At 39.7% G+C, this 20421-nt stretch overlaps 1 protein-coding gene across 2 annotated transcripts in view; it reads right to left on the bottom strand.

Moving 5' to 3' along the window:
- LEPR (leptin receptor) overlaps positions 1 to 16975 on the bottom strand; it is a 116443-nt gene extending 99468 nt beyond the window's left edge. The window contains exons 1-2 of one of the 2 annotated variants that reach the window (XM_059375008.1): positions 16913 to 16975; positions 6166 to 6222 (exon numbers count right to left, since the gene is read on the bottom strand). The gene's annotated coding sequence lies outside the window, so the exon portion shown is untranslated. Of the gene's footprint in view, positions 1 to 6165; positions 6223 to 13065; positions 13195 to 16912 lie in introns of those variants that run through there. The other variant, XM_059375007.1, reaches the window with a different exon arrangement.
- Between the last annotated feature and the right edge of the window lie 3446 nt (positions 16976 to 20421).

Below are 20421 nucleotides of genomic sequence, written 5' to 3'. Positions count from 1 at the left end.
CTACCTGCTGCCTCAGGCTATCCCAAGGTGCTGAGCTCCAACGGTCTTCTCTCCATCCCTACCTTCTGTCCAGGATAGGGGCAACTACTCTTTCTACTCTGATCCTCTACGTTCTTAGATTTCCTCCAAACTCATTGGGAGTGTCTGCTGCTGTTCCCCTATCCGGTTCAGTCCTCAGATATAAACTTCATAAGGCACTTCTAAACATTTTTCAACTATAGGTTGGTAACTGAAACTATGAAACACATTCAGTTTAAAACACCAGTAAACGACGCCCAGTGTTGCTTAGTGATGGAATCAACTACAAGGGACGGGGCCTCTTTCTCATTGGTGCCTCAACTTAGCTCTCTTTGTTTCCCTCTGGGCTTTCTTCTTTTCTCCTAATTTACGACACCTCTGTTAGTTTTCAGAGCCTGAATTGAGCCTGCATCTGAGACTTGGAACACAGTCTGTTATCACATCTCCTATGACAAGGGACACAAAAATGCCCACGAATGGAAGAGTTGTTAGAGTATAAATAAATGAAAAGTACTGGGGAAAACACAGCAAGTAATATATAAAAATATTCCTCCACAGAGGGCATGATGCCCAGGCAGAGAAGGTTCAGGGGTCACATGAGTGAAAACTGAGTCCTAATGGTACCCACCTCCTGGCCCACTCCGAGTCCCTCCTAGAGAGTCTGCTCCTACCTTCATGAAGATTAATTGATCAGCTCTCCCTTTTGTACTGTCAGCTGCCTCAGGATCTTTCCTTAATTCCCTCTTTGTACTTAAGCTAACTCAAGCTATGTATGGCTGATATAATAGTTTAGCAAAAAATGGGTATTTTTATTTCATGAAATCAGGAAGATTTGAGCAACTAAATAACGAAAGGAACCCTAAAACCCTAAAACCCTAAAACCACCATTAACCTTCTCCATCTCTTATCTCTGCTTCTAAGTATGAGTGGGTCTCATTCCTTCTTACTACACCTTTCCACATGGTAGGAAACATGGTGACTGACCATTCCCAGGTTTTCCATCCCGGGGTTCCACCATCAGATAAAGGAAAACATAAGTCAGGGTTTAATGTTTCCATTAATTTCTTTCAGTAGTGGAAATGTAAAGAGAAAGAAAATTACTGAGTTCACAGGTTCTTCTTCCATGCAGTAAGGACAATAGGTTTTGTTTGCATTATAACTGTAAAAAAATGTTTCTCCCTATGACTAAGCTATTTGACCCTTCTAAATTCCTTTTTTAAAGTGTATAAAGGAAAGAATTAATTTTAAAAGATGGTTATGTGTCTTTTCTCAAGCTAACCACAGAAAAAGAAAATAATGAGAACATTAACAAGCATATATTTTTAAATAGATGAAAGATAAAAAAAAATCATGCCTTAGTGTCTTTGCAGTCAAAATTAAATGTGATATGATACAACATAGGAGGATATTACATTCCTAACAAAGAAAAATTTTAAAGTCAAGGAGACCTAACTATGATAAATAGTACCCTGTGTTCTTCTACCCTGCCCCAGTACAGGGTACTTCAAAAATTTTGTTTCAATTATAAATTGACTGTACTTGACATTATAAAACAGAGTGAATTTAAAACACCAACAAACACAAATGTACAATGCGTGTTGCTTAGCGATGGAGCTCATCTATAAATGAACTTCTGCAATTATTTATAACAAAAAGGACGTGGATTAGTGCAAATACAAACGTTCCTGGATCTGAGAACAAGAGCGTTCTTAGTCACTCTCACTCAAACTTCATGGTGGAATCCTGTAAACTTTTCGCTTAAACTTCCAGATGCATTCTTAACCTCTTCCTCTCTCTCTTCCCCCCAGCAGATCTGCAGGGAAATGCAATAGTGAACAAAGCAGAAAATAACCATTTCATTTTTATTGTTCCTTCGATTTTCCCCTGATATTATTTCCCTCTTTACCAGGAGAGAGACCCTGTTATGTAAACAATGAAGCCCAGTAAGTTGAGTGCCTGCCATGACAGCGTTCACGTTGGCCGCTTTCCCCAGATTTGTAAGATTCTTGTGGTAAGAAGAATTACAGCTGAATTCCCTTAATGTTTCAAAGTCAAATACTCACTGAGATCAATGGTTCCCAGACTCTGGATTTCAAAAATGAAATTTCAAAAATGTGTGGTGAACCAGCACAGGTCTGCCAACTTTTTCTTTTGCCAAGAAAGGATTTGGGGAAAATAGTGCTCTCCACCATCAGCATCATTTTACAAAACAAAGGGGTTTTTTTTGTTTTGTTTTTTGTTTGTTTGTTTTTCGTTTTTTAAAACATATACTGTATTTTTATCCCCAGGGGTACAGGTCTGTGAATTGCCAGGTTTACACACTTCACAAAGGAGGTTTTTAAGGCCAAGGAAGTAAGCCGTACATTATGACAAGTTAAAAAAAAAAAAAGGTGGCTGGAGAGGTGGTGGCTGGTCATCGCTCTCAAGAAGAGAGAGGGTTGGCCACTATACACTGAATCTATCAGTCAGAACTCTTGACAAGAAGCAGACGGCACCCTCAAAAGGGTTAAATCAAAAATATTTCCACAAAAAAAAAAAAAAAAAAAAAGATTTCAGTGAAGTGACTATTTACAGAGGTGTGGGCAGAATTTTTAAAACTCCAACAGGGGATATGAGTTACCCAGAAATAGCCACAGCAGGAAGCAATTACTTCTCTGGGGGCTGAAGGGGTGAGGAAAGGGAACAGTTTCCAGAGCCAAGCGAGAACAGGAGACAACAGGAGCTGGATCTGGGACAAAGGCAGCCACGGCCCGCCACAATGAGCAACGGAGAGAGTGGAGCTAAAAGGACATCTATCTCCTCCGTGCTGCCTGAACTCAACGGAAAAGAAGGGCAAGAGGGCCCAGGCGTTGCAGTCCACAGACAGCCTTCGGGGCACAGAACGGGTCAAAAAGGGTAAAAGATGGATTGGGCTGTGGGTCCAGTAGAGCATAGCGACATACTCTGGTGAGGGGGCCAGGGCCGAGAGAGGGGAAAGGGTGTACATGTGAGTGTCATTTTTCACTTCAATTGCGGGAAAATTACAAGGGAAATTTTATTTTAAGATATGATAGGGCTTGTGATTACATGCTTGATACATTGGTCATTTAGTGCCTCAGTATCTAATAGTGTAACATCAAGTGGTGTTCCAATGGGCAACTCGTTCCAGTACTTTATTTTTATCACACTCATTATTAAAAATTCAACTTCACATAGGTATAAAATGGAAGCAACACTCAACATTTTTATTTAGTTCAGAACATTTTGAGTGAACTAAGGCCAAAATATAACAGCCTCCAGCCTCAGAGACTTCTCCAACGCCAGAGGCCCTCAGACTTCTGCTGTATATTGATATCATCTGGGATCTCTAGGAAAAAAACCATGATATGCCTGGCTTATACCCCAGAAATACTGATTTCATTGGTAGAGGTGCAACTTGGCAAAGGAATTTTCTAATAACTTTTTATTTTAGAAGTTTTAGATTTAAAGAAAAGCCATAAAGATAATAGAGTTCTTATATATCTTCTGGATCTCTCCTATTATTAACATCTTACTTTAGTATGGTGCATTGGTCACCACCAATGAACCAATCTTGAAATACTGCTACATAATTTTAAACTAAAGTCTATGCTTTATTCAGATTTCATTAGTCTTTAACTTCTGTCCCTTTTCTATTCCTGAGTCCCACCCAGGATACCATATTACATTTCAGTCAGAATGGCTTCTCTTAGCTGCAATAATTTCTCAGAATCTTCTTGTTTTGGATGGCCTTGGTGGTAATGAAGAATAGTGGACAGGTATCTCATACAGCATCTCTCAATTTAGATCTGTCAAATATTTTTCTTTTTTTCTTTTTTTTTTTTTTAAAGATTTTTTATTTATTTATTTGACAGAGAGAAATCACAAGTAGATGGAGAGGCAGGCAGAGAGAGAGGAAGGGAAGCAGGCTCCCTGCTGAGCAGAGAGCCCGACGCGGGACTCGATCCCAGGACCCTGAGATCATGACCCGAGCCGAAGACAGCGGCTCAACCCACTGAGCCACCCAGGCGCCCCAAGATCTGTCAAATATTTTTCTAATGATGAAACTCTGGTTCTACGTTCTGTGGGGAGGAGGACCACGGAAGGAAAGTGCTACTCTCATCACACCATGTCAAGAGTATATACTATCAATAGATTTATCACTGTTAGTATTGACCTTGATCACCAGGAAGACACAGTGTTTACCAGGTTTCTTCACTGTAAGGTTGCTTTTTTTTTCCCCCCCTTTCCACTCTGTACTCTGGGAGGAAGTCACATATGCAGGCCTCACTTAAGGAAGGTGTGCTCCTCCTCCTTGAAGACAAAGGATCTACAAAAATTATTTGGAGTTCTGCATGGGAAATTTGTTTCTCCCACAATTATTTATTAATTCAATCATTTATTTATATCAATGGGGATTCATAGAGATTTATATTCTGGGCTATGATCCAATGCTACTTCATTTTGTTGTTCACATTGCTCCGTCATTACAAAGTGTTCCTTGTTTGTTTTTGGCACCATATTCTTTGGCACTATAAAATGCTCCAGGCACATCTTTTATATTTCCTATACAGTCAGCTATTTCTTGAAGGATTCCTGATTCCTTTTATTGGACAATAGTATTAGAAACAAATAAATGGGTGTTTGCATGTATCCTTCTTTCTAGGTCCTTTGGGTTGCCAGAGGGGGGGGGGGGAAGTGTGCATATAGCTAATCCCTGAATAGACCCATACCTATAAATATTTCTACAGGTAAAGATCTATATAATAGGGTTCATAATAATATCTCTCTTATCCATCACCACAGGGATCATTCCTGCCTCTGCACTTGCTTACCCGTAGGCTCCTAAAAGCCATTTACTTAATTATTAATTCTGGTATACATGTATACTTATTTCAGAACAGTTAACCCATGCCCCCATAGGAAACTTTATAGAATAGAGTGCTTATGTACAATCCCTTTTTCCTTTGTTCTTCTAGTCACGGCTCATTAGGTCAGCCAACTTTTCCCCTAGTTCTGGCAGTGAGGTTTTTTCATACATTTGTAACATAGTTAGATTGTTTTGTTGTATTCTGTATTCCATCCTGGGAACCCTTGACCTCCTAAATGATCTCTTTTAATTTGCATAAATTATGGCCCACTCTTCATGTTGTAGAGTTCTGTGGGTTTTGACGAATGCATTGTTACAACATTACAGAATCATACTGAAGTTTTCACCACCATTATGCTCTTGTTACTTCATTTATTCAACTTTCTGCCCCTGAAACTTTGATAATGACTAATTTATTTATTGTCTTTATAGTTTTGTCTTTCGAGAGTGTCCTATAAAGGCATATAGGAGATAACCTTCCTTTTTTTTTTTTTAAGATTTTTATTTATTTATTTGAAGAGATCACGAGTAGACAGAGAGGCAGGCAGAGAGAGAGGGAGGAAAGCAGGCTCCCTGCTGAGCAGAGAGCCGATGTGGGGCTCGATCCCAGGATCCTGGGATCATGACCTGAGCCGCAGGCAGCAGCTTAACTCACTGAGCCACTCAGGCGCCCCAGGAGATAGCCTTTCAGACTGGCTACTTCCACCTAGAAATATCAATTACCATTCATCTGTATCTTGTTTGATACCTCATTCTTTTTTACTGCTAAATAGCATTTCACTCTATGTATGTAAACATGATTTGTTTATCCATTCATCTATTGGAGGACATATGGTTGTTTCCAGATTTTGCTGATTATGAGGAAAGCTGCTATAAATTTTCACATGGAGGGTTTTGGGTGGACATAAGTTTTCAAATCAACTAGGAATTTCTGGATCATACAATAGATTATATTTAGCTTTATAAGAAACCACCAAACTGTCTTGCAAAGTGGGTGTATGACTTAGGGATTTTTTAAGAGCTTCCCAGATGATTCCAATGTACAATAAAGTTTAGGGACTTGATGCTCTACTCTGAATGGTTTGAGGAGAGTCAGTTAGGGATAGATGAATGTCTATCATGAGGGCTGCAAAAAGAGACTTCAGTGTGTTCTCTATCTCAAGACTACTCATAGTTCAAGACACTGATCATATAAAGAGCAGTCGGGAATTCTTGTGGATAAATAAATCACAGATAAATCTGATGACAAATCTTGGAACTTCACTATTTCCCCTACTTACCTTTGTGAGAAGTCAGATACATGTTCATACTGTTAAAGATGTTCTCTGAAATGGCACCTAAATGGGAGATATAAACAAAAAAACCCAAAGTGGGTAAGAAGGATGGGTTAGTCAGATGCTTTGCTGCAAGTTAACAGAATTCCAAATCAGCTTAAGGGAAAAAAGGGTAGGAGCAGGAAAGGAGGGGTGGTATTTACTGGCTTATGTAGTTGAAGTGTGCAAGCACTTAAGTGTGCAACTCTAGACAGGTTAGATAATATCCAGATTGTGAGTCTCAGCTTCACAAATGATATCAACAAATTGTCTTTCTTCCCTCTGCTCCTCCAATCTTTTTCTTCTCCTCTCTCTCCCCCTCCTTCTCCTCTTTATCCAACCCCATCTCCATCTCTCCAATCTTCTCTGTATTCACTTCATGCTGGGTGGTGCCTCTGTATGTATAAAGATTTCTTCTTATAAGGACACCAGTTAGATTACTTTAGGGCCCACCTGGATGGTTTCATTTTAACTTGATCACCTCTTTGAAGGCAATATCCAAACATAATCACGTTCTGCGGTACTGGGAGTTAGGTCTTCAACATACCAATGTTGGAGGGGACAAAATTCAGTCCACATCAATTATGCTTCCAGTGGGCAATCATTTCTTGTTTTATATATGAAGGAGAAAAAGACGAGGAACACTGCATATCTATCTCATAGAACTTCCACATTTTTAATGTTGCCTTATTAAAATCTCTTCTTTTTAAAAAAATAACATCCAGGGGCGCCTGGGTGGCTCAGTGGGTTAAGCCGCTGCCTTCGGCTCAGGTCATGGTCTCAGGGTCCTGGGATTGAGCCCCGCATAGGGCTCTCTGCTCGGCAGGGAGCCTGCTTCCTCCCTCTCTATCTGCCTGCCTCTCTGCCTACTTGTGATCTCTGTCAAATAAATAAATAAAATCTTAAAAAAAATTTTTTTTAAATAATAAAATAAAAATAAAAAATAACATCCATTGAATTTTTTTAAAGACTACATCTCAGTTCTGATTCAGAAGGAAAATCTAAGTCTAGGAAAGCTATAGTCTAGGAAAATATGTCCGAAGACTATAGCTCGAGCATCCTACTTGGATTCTTGTGTTTTGTGAGTCATCATATTCATTACTACCAACTTCTTTCATTTTGGACATTATTTAAGTGACTTCTGAGAGAAGAAAACCTGGGAAATCACTCTGAAGAAACGTAATATTTAAAAAAGAGGCAAAAGGTGGGAGCTCCAGTGTTATGGGTTAAATAGTTTTCCCTAGAAAGCTGTTTCCTAAAACCTGATACCTGTAACCTTATTTGAAAATAGGGTCTTTGCAGATAAAATCAAATAAATATGTGGTCATTGTCAATTAGGATGGGGCTTAATCCAACATGATTGGGGTCATTTTAAGAAGAGAAAGCAGAGACACCAGGAAGAGAGTATCACAGACAGAGAAGATGTCCATGTGAAGTCTGAGGCCAACATTGGAGTTATGTTGCCATAGGCCAAGGAATGCCTGAGGCTACCAGAAGCTGGGCGAAGCAGGAAAGGACCCTTCCCTAGAAGCTGCAAATGGAGCACAGACCTGCCAACATCTTGATTTTGACTTCTAGCTTCCAGAACTGGGAAATAATAAATTTAAGTTGTTTTAAGTCATCCATTGCCTGGTACATTTTCCAGGCAACTCTAGGAAACTAATACATCCACCGAGGAGACTAAGAAGGCAAAGTCAGAGAGGAAGTAAGAAATTCACCCTTTCAACATCAAAGGAAGGCAATAGATGGAAAGTTGTTAGTATTGTCAGCGACTCTAGACAGGTTAGATAATATCCAGATTGTAAGTATCCACTGAGTTCAGCATTACACAGGTGCATAGGCATTTATTGTTAATGTTATAAGGAATTGTTAAGCAGTGTCAGTAGAGATCACTTCTGTCTAAAGGATTAAGGAACAGTTCATGAAGGACATGGCATTGATGGTGAAATTTAAAGCCCAAATAGGGTTTTTAATATGCAGAAATGGAAGGTATCACAGTTAAAGGGGGAGAAGTGAGTGAAATTATGGAGAGAAAAAGATTGAGGACACGTAGAGGACATGGCCAAGAGAACACAAGGTCTTTATAGAGGAGATGCTATCTGGAGTCCCATCACAAATGTCCTTGAATGCTATGATAAGAAGTTTGAGCTTTTCTCTAGGAAGTGGGATATGGCACAACATTAAGTATAAGTTAAGAAGGTTGTGTGGAAAATGTTATATAAATACTAGTGAGTAAGCAAAATGCAAAAACGGGAAGACGATAGACAAGGAAAACTGGAAGCTACTAGAATGCCCAGAGGAGACATTCTGAAGATCTGAACTAAAATGACAACAAGAATGGAAATACAGCTCCTATTTTTGAAGCCCTGTCACGTACCAGGTCCTCTGGTGGCTGCATTATATAGGTCAATTGCATTAATTCTGACAATTCCTCTCTCTGGTAAAACTTACAGTTCTAATTGTATACCTGTGGAAACTCTGACTCAGAGACACTAGGTATCTCACCCCAAGTCACACAAAGCTAATAAATGGTGGGGCTGATATTTGTATTCAGAAATTTGGTATATTTTAGGTTCTTATCTCTCTTGTCTCATTAACTTATCTATCCTACAGCTCATGTTGTAAATTCCAGACATTATTTGGAAAATGTATGAAATGAGACCGCGCTCTTTGCAATTTTGCACAACCTCCTCCAAAAAGGGAAGAATATTGTGAAAACACAGCAATGCTCTTTGGGAAATCCACTGTACGGACTGCAGTTCATTAGCCATCTATTTTCCCATCTTTTCTGGTCCCTAAAACACACTATTTCACTATCATAAGCATTTGATAGCTTTTCTTTTCCCCCTGGTACCTGAGGACATCAGGTGCATTTTGACATAGGGAAGAAAAGTAGCTTTTTGAACTACCTTTGAAGCACTGCTACTCAGTGCACATTGATTTTCCTTTTAAACTAGAATCACTTAGTGTTTCTCTGTCAGACACTCACTGACGACCACTTATCCTTGAGACACACATGAATGAATCAGACAATTTTCTAATGATACTGAATTGGAAAGAAAATGGTACCTTGATTCCCGTTTGTAAGTTTATTGTATCAAAATACATACAAACTTTTAAAAAGGGCATTCTTCTAGGCTTGATGAAATAGAACACAAGCTTAGAAAGAAATCTTTGATTTACTTTTAATAATAAAATATTGGGAAGTCAAGTGTATTCCCGCACATCTCAGGCATTTAAGGAAATGCTCAACATCATAACTGGCTGCCATCTTTTGAGAATCTGAACTAGAAACAGGAGAACTGGAGGATTAGGAAAGAAAAGCACAGGGACCGAATAATTGCCTTTCCTCCTTCTGTTTATATAATAAATGCACTCATTGTTGCCATGGCAAAGGAGCCAGCCTGTTTTTCTCATTCCTCTGTTTCTACCCATTATTATTATATCCAACACCAGAAAATGTCATATTTCACTACCATCTTTCTTGGATCATTATGCTTATCCATCTACTCTGCATTAAATACTCCAGCCACAGTCTTTTTCATAGTGAAGCTCAGACAAAAAGTGATTTCAGGCGAGGAAAGTGGCTTCAGATGCAGCTAGAGGCCTCAGGAAGCAAAGAATGATGCAAGGGAGGGATGAGGAAAGACCACAGTTCTTTAGCCATAAGGGCCTCCCTGACCTTGGAAAGCCCCTCAGATCCAAAAGGAAAAAAAACTCTAAAAATGTCATTTAAAGCAAATTCCACCTTGCTGATCAACTGAATTGACTTTGACTTTCCAAAACTCCCAAACAACCATCATGCTGGGGGGTCGTTGGTCTCTTTTGTCGTGATCAGGCTGAGTTCATCTAAGCACAAAGTCTAAATTAGGGAAATTAATCCTACCACTGCTCTACAATAGTCATATGACACATGGAATATTCTGTCCAATCCATGATGTCACATTTTGTCCGAGACAGTGATACACTAATAAATTTTCAAAAGATGACAACCAAGATCTTACAACCATATCCCCCATTAAATCATTTGTGTATTCAAAAATTACTTATTAAAAGCATATTATGCACTAAGCACTAACCTAACCTGACATTAAAAACAAAATATTCTAGTAAGACTTCATCCCCTTCTCTCAAAACGTTTACATTCCAATCCAACCATGCAAGAGGCAGTTGAACGAAGAGGGTATTTTTAGTTTAGAAAAGAGAAGACTGAGTTTAAAGAACTATCCCTGAGAAGATAGCAAATTTAGGAGAATGCCACAATCTGTGGGAAACAATCAATAAAGGGGAGATAAGTGGTTGCATCCTGTTTATATGCCCTAAGGCTTGAGTGTATAAACAATCAGCTCAAATGTTCTATCTTGTTCATTTCCATTCCACAGGCAAAAGGGACAAGGCAGCCTGCCTTTCCTTTCATAAATCCCTCAGTTGGCAGACCCTGATATTCTTATTAAAACAATCCTACGGAGAGACACCTGGATGGCACAGTAGGTTAAGGGCCCAATTCTCGAGTTAGGTTCAGGGTCTTGATCTCTGGGTTGTGAGACTGAGCCCCATGTCTGGCTCCTCGTTTAGCTACAGGTTCTTTCTCCCTCTCCTTCTGCCTCTCCCACTCATGCGCGCGCTCTCTCTCTCTCTTTCTCTCTCTCTCTAATAAATAAATAAATCTTTAAAAATAAAAAACAAAAAACAATCCAACAGAACAAAGGGACCACGGGAAAGCTCAGGACAGGAAAGTTTCCAGCCTCAAACAGTTCGGAAAGAGTCCAGCCAACAAACCTGGATTCTGCCTTCAAAGATTTGAACAGTTCTCATGTGCAGTAAGTAAGATCCCAGACTTCTATAAAATTGCAAGAAACTAAATGGAGACTAATGAGTGGCTACTATAAAAGTAAGCTTTCAGATCAATACTATAAGAATAATAATTTTTTTAAAAGAGGTATAGAACCATACTTCTCAAATTGTAATATGCATGTGAATTACTGGGAGAGCCTGTTAAAGGTAGATTCTGATTCAGGCTTGGCATAGGGCCAGAGATTTTTCATTTCTTTTGTGGGGGGTGTGGGTGGGGGTTAGTTTTACTTTTATTTTTTTCCCATTTTTTATTATTTTTTTCATTTCTTTTCAGTGTTCCAGAATTCATTGTTTATGCACCACACCCAGTGCTCCATGCAATATGTGCCCTCCATAATACCCACGACCAGGCTCACCCACCCTCCCACCCCCCTTCCCTCCAAAACCCTCAGTTTGTTTTTCAGAGTCCACAGTCTCTCATGGTTCGTCTCCCCCTCCAATTTCCCCCAGCTCACTTCTCTTCTCCATCTCCCCATGTCCTCTGTGTTATTCCTTATGCTCCACAAATAAGTGAAACCATATGATAATTGACTCTCTCTGCTTGACTTATTTCACTCAGCATAATCTCTTCCAGTCCCATCCATGTTGCTACAAAAGTTGGGTATTCATCCTTTCTGATGGAGGCATAATACTCCATAGTGTATATGGACCACATCTTCCTTATCCATTCGTCCATTGAAGGGCATCTTGGTTCTTTCCACAGTTTGGCGACTGACCCCATTGCTGCGATGAACATTGGGGTACAGATAGCCCTTCTTTTCTAACAAGAGCCCAGTTCAGCCTAGTGCGAGTGGTCCTAGGATTAACGCTCACGTATTATTGCTCTAGAGTCATATGACAACAAGGCTGTCTAGGATGTACTGGGTTGTCAGCGCTCAGACTATTAAAGGGGAAGCCAAATAACTCTTTGTCAGGCAGGCCACAGAAAGGATATCTCCACTGCATGAGAGAGTGGGCTAGATGTTCCCTTCCAAACCTAAATCGTTTGATTCAGGGCTTTATTTATAAAGCAGTTAGTTTTACATGTGATGGCTTCCTTTAAGTATTAAACACTTGAACATAGATAATGAAGAAAGTAAACTAAGAGATGTTTCTTACCACTTCAACAGACATAGAAACAAAAGATCTTAGACATTAAGTGATTTGTTCAAAATTCACTCTGAATACAATGAACCCAAGAAAGTATGATATTAGCAAGGGTTAAGTCATCCTAACTTGTACAAACAAAACAGAAACTAAAAATCCCATCTACTTACTTCCCCACCAGCTGCCTTTCCTCCCTACACCTACCTTTGTAGTATGGACCCAAAATCCTCCCACCAAGATAATCCAGAATCCTTCACACTGCAAAAATAGGCAGACTCGCAGGAAATAAAAACCCACCGAGACCCTGCAGGCTGATTAGCAACTGTGCATTCAGTTTTAGTGTGAAGTTAACCTAGGAATTTCCTTCTTCCACAAGCTGGTCCATAGAGCGGCTCACTGTTACTCTCTTCCAGTCCCCTCAATAATTTCCTGGATGACCTCCATCTTTCTCTCTTTATAAGGCTCAGAGTACTGCTTGGCCCATTATGGATTATGTCCGCTGACCTGTGTTTTGCTCTTACTACAAGGTTCCAAACCTCTCATCTTTTCCCTATGCTATCTCTAGTTTCTTTTCTTCAACGTACCATTCCTGCCATTTGATTTAAACTCATGCGTCACAGAGAAGACTGAGATAAGCCAAAGTACATTTATGTAGCCTCAGGTCTCTTCATTGTGTGTCAAAGGTTGGGCTTCCCAGGAAACAGATTTCCAGATGGAGATCTGCATCCCAATGGCTTATTTGGAAGTGCTCCACAGAACACCAACTCCAAGGGAGTGAAAGAAGCAGGACAGGACAACGGGGAGGGAAGAAAGGCAATACAGGTGCCCAAGGTGCCTAAGACAATTTCACAAGGAACTCTGAAGCTGGGTTGACCCTTTTGAGATATCCCTAACTGAGGCAAGGGGAGAGGGCTTTGTATCACCTACATTGATTGGTCATGGGATGTAGGTCTCTTCCATGGTAGAAGTGTAGTCAGGTGAGTTGGTTTTCTTTCTCCAATAGCTGGTCCTAGGGTTGGACTCAGATGGAAGAGGTTGGTGCTCCTGGTTCTCAAGGAACAGTCTGGAGAGGAAAACAGCAGCCACTACAATCCATCTCTTGTGCTGCTGGAATACATTTGCTTCATATAATAAATTTACCTTATGTGGGAAGAACTCTTGCAGAATTCTAGTCAGCCTTTTCCCTACAAGCTGAAGAAGGATGGTGGGACAAACTATAGCTTCTGGCACTGCAGCTGATCCCTGAAACATAGTTGATTCTTATCACCTTCCTTTACTTCCTATTTATTTATATTTCAATTCCAGGGCAGTTAACATAGTATTATACTAGTTTCAGGTATACAATGTAGTGATTCAGCAATTCTGTACATTACTTGGTGCTCATCAAGGTAAGTGTTCTCTTGGGGCACCTGAGTGGCTCAGTCAGTTAAGCATCTGCCTCTGGCTCAGGTCATGATCCCAAGGTCCTAAGATCGAGTTTGCATTGGGCTCCCTGCTCAGTGGAGGGCCTGCCTCTCCCTCGGCCTGCCACTCCCCCTGCTTGTGCTCGCTTGCACTCTCTTTCTCTCTGGCAAATAAATAAATAAAATCTTAAAAAAAAAAAAAAAAAAAAAAAGTAAGTGTGCTCTTAATATGTTCACCTAGTTCACTCATCCCCCAATCCACGTCCCCTTTTGTAACCATCTGCTTATTCCCTATAGTTAAGAGTCTGTTCTTTGGTTAGTCTCTTTTTTTCTTTGTTCATTTGTTTTGTTTCTTAAATTCCATATATGAGTGAGATGGTATGGTATTTGTCTTTTTCTGATTTATTTTGCTTACCATTATACTTTCTAGGTCCATGCTGTTGCAAATGGCAATATTTCATTCTTTTTTGTGGCTGAGTAATATTCCAATATACATCTATATACACACATCTTTGTTATCCATTCATCTATTGATGGACACTTAGGCTGCTTCCATATCTCAACTACTGTAAATAATGCTGCTATGAACATAGGGATGCATGCATCCTTTTGAATTAGTGTTCTTGTATTCTTTGGGTAAATACCCAGTAGTGGAATTAATAGGTCCTATGGTAATTGTATTTTTTACTTTTTGAGGAACTTCCATATGTTTTCCACAGTGGTTGCACCAGTTTGCATTCCAACAAATAGTACACATTCTTGCCAACACTTGTTTCTTGTGGGTTTTTTGGTTTTGTTTTTGTTTTTTTAATTTTAGCCATTCTGACAGGTGTGAGGTGATATTTCATTGTGGTTGTGATTTGCATTTCACGATGTCGAGTGATGATGAACATCTTTTTCATGCACCTGTTGGCCATCTGTATGTTAACTTTTGAGAAATGTCTGTTCATGGTTCCTGTCCATTTTTTATTTAGATTATTTATTTGGGCGTGTTGAGTTGTATAAGTTCTGTATATATTTTGGATACGAACCTTTATCAAATATGTCATTTGCAAATATCTTCCCCCATTCAATGGGTTGTCTTCAGTTTGTTGTCTCCTTTGCTGTGCAGAAGCTTTTTATTTTGATATAGTTCTAATAGTTTATTTTTGTTTCTGTTTCCCTTGCCTTAGGAGACATAGCTAGAAAAATGCTCCTTTGGTCAATGTCAGAGAAATTATTGCCTGTGCTCTCTTCTAGGTTTTTTATGGTTTTAAGTCTCACATTAGGTCCTTAATCCATTTTGAGTTTATTTTTTTGCATAGTGCTAGAAGGTGGCCCAGTTTCATTCTTTTGCATGTAGCTGTCAAGTTTTCCCAACACCATTTGGTGAAGAGACAGTCTTTTTCCCACTGCATATTCTCACCTCCTTTGTCAAAGATTAGTTGACCATATGATCATGCATTTATTTCTGAGCTCTCTATTCTGGTCCATTGACCTATGCCTCTACTTTTGTGCCAGTGCCATACTATTTTGATTACTACAGCCTTGTAGTATAACTTTGTGACACCTCCCTTTTTTTTTTCTTTTTTTTTCTTTTTTTTCATTTTTTTTTTTCTTTTTCAAGATTGCTTTGGCTTTCGGGGGTCTTTTGCGGTTCCATATAAATTTTAGGATTATTTGTTCTAGTTCTGTGAAAAAATCTACTTCCTATTCTTAATCCCCTTTACTCAGCTAGTATCTCTGCTAGTCTGGGTAGCTTAGCTGGTGGGTGACCCAGATTCACATTCTTGAAAGGTAGAAGCTCCTGATTACCATGCTGTTCTCCTCAGCCTGTGGCTTAACTTCACTTGTATATTTACTAGTGATAAATAGTGATCAAAGTCAACATTAACACTGATAAGTCATGTTGATAAAAATCACACTTATAAAAAACACATAAATCTACTCTAATGATGAGAAAAACATCAGATTAATCTCAACTGAGGGACATGCTACAAAATACTTAACCAGTCAAGATCATCAAAAACTAAGAAAGTCTTAGAAATGTTCACAGCTATGAAGAGTCTAAGGAGACATAACAAATACAATGTGGTATCCTGAATGGCATCCTGGCATTTTAAAAAAAGACATTAGGAAACTATTAAGGAAATGTGAATAAAATACAGACTTGAGTTAATAATCATGTATCAATATTGGTTATAGATCGTGACAAATTAACTACTGATGTAAGATATTAATGATAAGGAAAACTGGGTGCAAGGTACATGGAAACTTTCTGTACTATTTTTGCAATTTTTCTTTAGATCTAAAACTGTTCTAAAATTAGAGGTTTTTTGGTTTTTTTTTTTAAAGAAAAAACTAAATCACTTTTATGGAGATAATTATCTTTATAGTAAAATTATCTTTATAGTAAAAACAAAGAAAAAATGTTTGTCATGTCCAAGGCATGACAGAAATTTGGGCAAGAAAATTAGTGGACAAAATTTGGACAAATTGTGATATTTCAAGAACTGACTAACAGAAGGAGATTAGGGTCCCAGAGCCAAACAGTAAAGGAAATGGGACAAAATCAGTGACCTAGCAGGAGACCACAGAGACTGAAGAATGAAGTCAGTTCCCAAATATTTCCAAGGGTAGGAATGGCCAATGAAATTTAAGAACAGTGTGCCTCATATCTCATTTACATCTTTCTGCATCATTCTGATGTAAGTAACCTCCATCTTCGTGCTACCTCCTGTTTCCACTTAAATATTTCTTCTGGACAACACACGTGGTATTTTTGCAAAATCCAGGCAAACAGAATGCTTCAGGGTATATGTAGGCTAGAGGAGAGAGAACAGCCACAAGAAACAAAATGCAGGCAACGAAGAAGAATTCCAGAAGCAGAAAACCAGAAGGAGAGGTGACTCTAAGAGACATAAGCCTTCTGAGAGTCTTTTGAGGTATGAAAGAAATAGGGAGACACTGGGTCTCCCCTCAGTCTGAAGACACGAGGAGCACGTATGGGACAATTCTGCGAGGCAATTATGTAAAAAAACACATTCCTAGAAGAGTGTAAATTTATAGGACTTTTTAAATAATAGGAACCATGAAAGTATTTGCCACTTGGCAATTTCATGAGTGTAAAATGTTCACCTCAGTTCACATCCACCACTTCAAACAAAAGGAAGTCCCAATTTATTTGTTACCATCTTAGTTAGAATAATAATATGCCAGCACAGAAACTTCCTTTCAATTATGTGTTCCTGGCTTCCTGCCTTTTTAAAATAAATAAAACCACTGTATTCCCACCTCTCAGAACAAAAACAACAGCACCAAGTGGCAGTTAAAGCAAAACCTCCAAAGCACATCAACCTTTTAGGCCAACTTCTGACTCTGTGGACGCTTACCTCCCTTGCTCATGTAAGTGATATGTTTGCAAACAGTCTGTTTCATCGCTAGGAGGATCCAGGTCTGTGAGCAGAGGAGGGTTCCTGCGGAAAGCAGGTTAGATGAACAGAGAGGGGAAATCAGTCAATTCAACGTCATGAAGTAATTACAAATTGACTATACCAGTCAGTCTTATAAGGGATAGAAAAATCAGGAACATGGCCTTGTCCTCAAGAAACTTCCAGTCTAATAGGCAAGGTAAATAAAGCAAGCAAACAAATGGCTATCTAAAAATATAAAGAAAGATTTCAAGATGAAAAGAGTCCTGAAGATTGGTTGCGTAACAATGTGAATAAACTCAGCACTACTTAATTATATACTTAAAAATGGTTAATATGGGGGGCATCTGGGTGGCTCAGTGGGTTACGGCCCTCTCTCTCTGCCTGCCTCTCTGCCTACTTGTGATCTCTCACTCTCTGTCAAATAAATGAATAAAATCTTTTTTAAAAAATGGTTAAGATGGTAAATTTTATGTTATGTATAGGTCTTCCTGCAATTGAAAATTGTTTTCATTTGAAAAAGGAAAAAAAAGTGTAAATAAAGATAGTTGATTGACCACCTCCCCCTGGTTTGGCACCAGGCAACATCGGATTCTGCCCAAGAAAATCCACTTTGTGGGGGAGGGGTAGGCACACAATTCAGTTCAAAATCCATGATAGAGAATCAATCATCAAAAACTAAGGAAGAAGCAGAAATACCAAGGAGCCAGAATTGATGTGGAGATGCACAGAAAAGAGGACAGAGATAGGCAAAGAACCCACAGGGTCCTTGGGACACCTGGGTGGCTCAGTTGGTTAAGAATCTGCCTTGGAGTCAGGCCATGATCCCAGGGTTCCAGAATGGAGTCCTGCATCACACTCCTTGCTCAGTGGGAGCCTGCTTTTCCCTCTGCCTGCTGCTCCCCCTGCTTGTGCACATTCTCTCTGACAAATAAATACAGAAAAATCTTAACAAAAGAAAAAAGAACTCACAGGGTCCAGGAACAGGTACCAGAGTGTGCCAGAAAAAAAGAAAAGGCTGGCACAATTGCTGGTGGCTGCTACGGGCATCGCTGGCTCCCTTTCTAAGTTGTTAGGCAAACAATTTGGAATGTGTAGGGGCAGAGCCCAGATAGCTCGATAGTAAGGGCTAATGAATGCTGGAGAACAAAACAAGTTCCAAGAATCTGCCAAACAGGAAGGAGGAGGGAGATCAGGAAAAGCTTCCTGAAGAAAATGACCATTCGAGTGAGCTTTTTAAGATGGATTTGATTTTGTCATATGGGATGATGGGGGGAAAGCACTTCCATAAGAAAAGAACAACAAAACCACTGAAACTAGGGAAGGCCAGGGACTGTGGTCACATATCTAGTAGATAAATGTATCTAAAATGTAGAGAACTAAGAGAATTAAAAGAGAGGGGCAGGCATTGGCTGCCTGTCTGTCAGTGAAGCGTATGATTCTGGATCTTGAGGTTGTGAGGTTGAGCCCCACATTGGAGGTAGAGTTTACAGGAAGGAAGGAAGGAAGGAAATTAAGAGAATAATGTGAGATTGATGAAGTCCCAGAACCTAAGTCAGGTTCGGTGGGGTGAGGTTCGGAGCTGACAACTAAAGAAAGAATTCTTAAGACATCTTTGGTGCAAAATGGTGGTTTATTAAAGCACGGGGACAGGACCCGTGGGCAGGAAGAGCTGCTGCTGCCCCGGGTTGTGAGGAGTGGTTGGTTATAGACACAGGAGTTGGGTAGGTGAGGACAAAGGGGTGTTCAGAAGGGCTATTGGGGCAAAGAATACTATCAGGATATAGAAGGCCTGGTTACTATCAAGTAAAGACAATTGGGAGTCTCCTGGTGGAATCTTACATTCCTGCTATCAAGCATCCTTGCTAATGAGATTTAGGTTTAGAAGAAATTTAACTTTATTTACTTTTCCTTCTACCTCCACCTCCTTTGGTTTTTTATGGAGGGGAGGGTGACATTAGGCTTGAGGAACTGAGTTCTGTGTCTTTGGAAATTGGGCTATTGATAAGGTAACTTCTCTGTTGTAATCTCAAGGACATTTGCAAACCAAGGGAGACTCCTGTCTTGCAGGATTGTGATCTCAGCAAGTTAACTATTTATCATTTTATGGCAGTCGGGGTGCCTGAGGAATGCCACACATATGGAGGGGAGCGGGTGAAGGGGGGGTGCAAGGCGCCAGCTTTTGCTTTGTCCTCAGCCAGCCTCCTGCTCCCTCATCAAGATAACCTTGGAAAAAAGACAGGCCCACACTATTAGGGTCTTGCAGACCAGAATGAAGCAATAAATGAAATTAAACTGGCAATAGCGTTTTTAATATAATGCAGGGAGAGAGAATATATAAAAGACCTATTTAAGGCTTTGGCAGTGACTCAGGTAAGAAGATTGTACCCAACATGAGGGTTCATCTTAATTATGGCTGGTATTCCCAGCAGTGAACCTTTAGTACACAGTAGGTGAATAGTAAACATATGCTGAATAAATCCATTATGCATAATAAAGAAACATTTAAGTGGGGCACCTGGGTGGCTAAGTTGTTTAAGTGTCTGTCTCCTGCTTTGGGCTCAGGTCATGATCTCAGGGTCCTCGGATCCAGCCCGGAGATGGGCTCTACACTCAGCACAGAGCCTGCTTGAGGTTCTTTCCTCTGCTCTTCCCACAGCTCCTGTACTCACGCCTGTACTCTCTCCCTCTCTAAACAACTCCCTCTATAAACAAAATCTTAGAAAGAAAGAAAGAAGAAAAGGAAGGAAGGAAGGAGGAAAGGAACATTTAAGGGATGAAATCAGAGGGCCTGAGCTAAGATAATGACAACGGTAATGGAAAATGGGGAAAAAAATTATGATAAAATCAATACAGTTTAATATTAGATTAGAAGTAGGAAAAGAATATATGATCTTGAAGTTTGGAGCTTAGGTGCTTTGGGAGTGGAGGAAGAAGATAAGGAGTCTTCTACTCCCACCTATGCATAGAAAAGATACTATAATGCAAATCTTTCTCATTAGAAGTATGAACCATGGGGCGCCTGGGTGTCTCAGTGGATTAAAGCCTCTGCCTGCTCAGGTCATGACCCCGGGATCCTGGGATCGAGCCTCGAAGGGAGCCTGCTTCCTCCTCTCTCTCTGCCTGCCTCTCTGCCTACTTGTAATCTGTCTGTCAAATAAATAAATAAAATCTTAAAAAAAAAAAAAGTATGAACCATGGTTGACCTTGGTAAACACAGTACAGAAAGGAGCACAATAAATAGATTACAATTGACATGAAACTGAGTTTACAAATTATCTAGCTATACTTTTTGAAACAGCCATAAAAAGTATTCTTAGCTAAGCTAAAAAGGATTGTAAGCAAACTGTATGCTTCAGTGAATGAATAGCTTAGGTCCTACTCCGTATTTCTCAACAGAAAACACAAAAAGAAAAAATCTAATTAAATAGAAATGCTGCCCTATAGCTCATCTCACAATTTTAGAAACA

This window comes from Mustela nigripes, chromosome 14 (assembly GCF_022355385.1).
Source record: "Mustela nigripes isolate SB6536 chromosome 14, MUSNIG.SB6536, whole genome shotgun sequence".
Taxonomy (NCBI): Eukaryota; Metazoa; Chordata; class Mammalia; order Carnivora; family Mustelidae; genus Mustela; species Mustela nigripes.
This window is presented reverse-complemented; position numbering and strand designations above follow the sequence as displayed.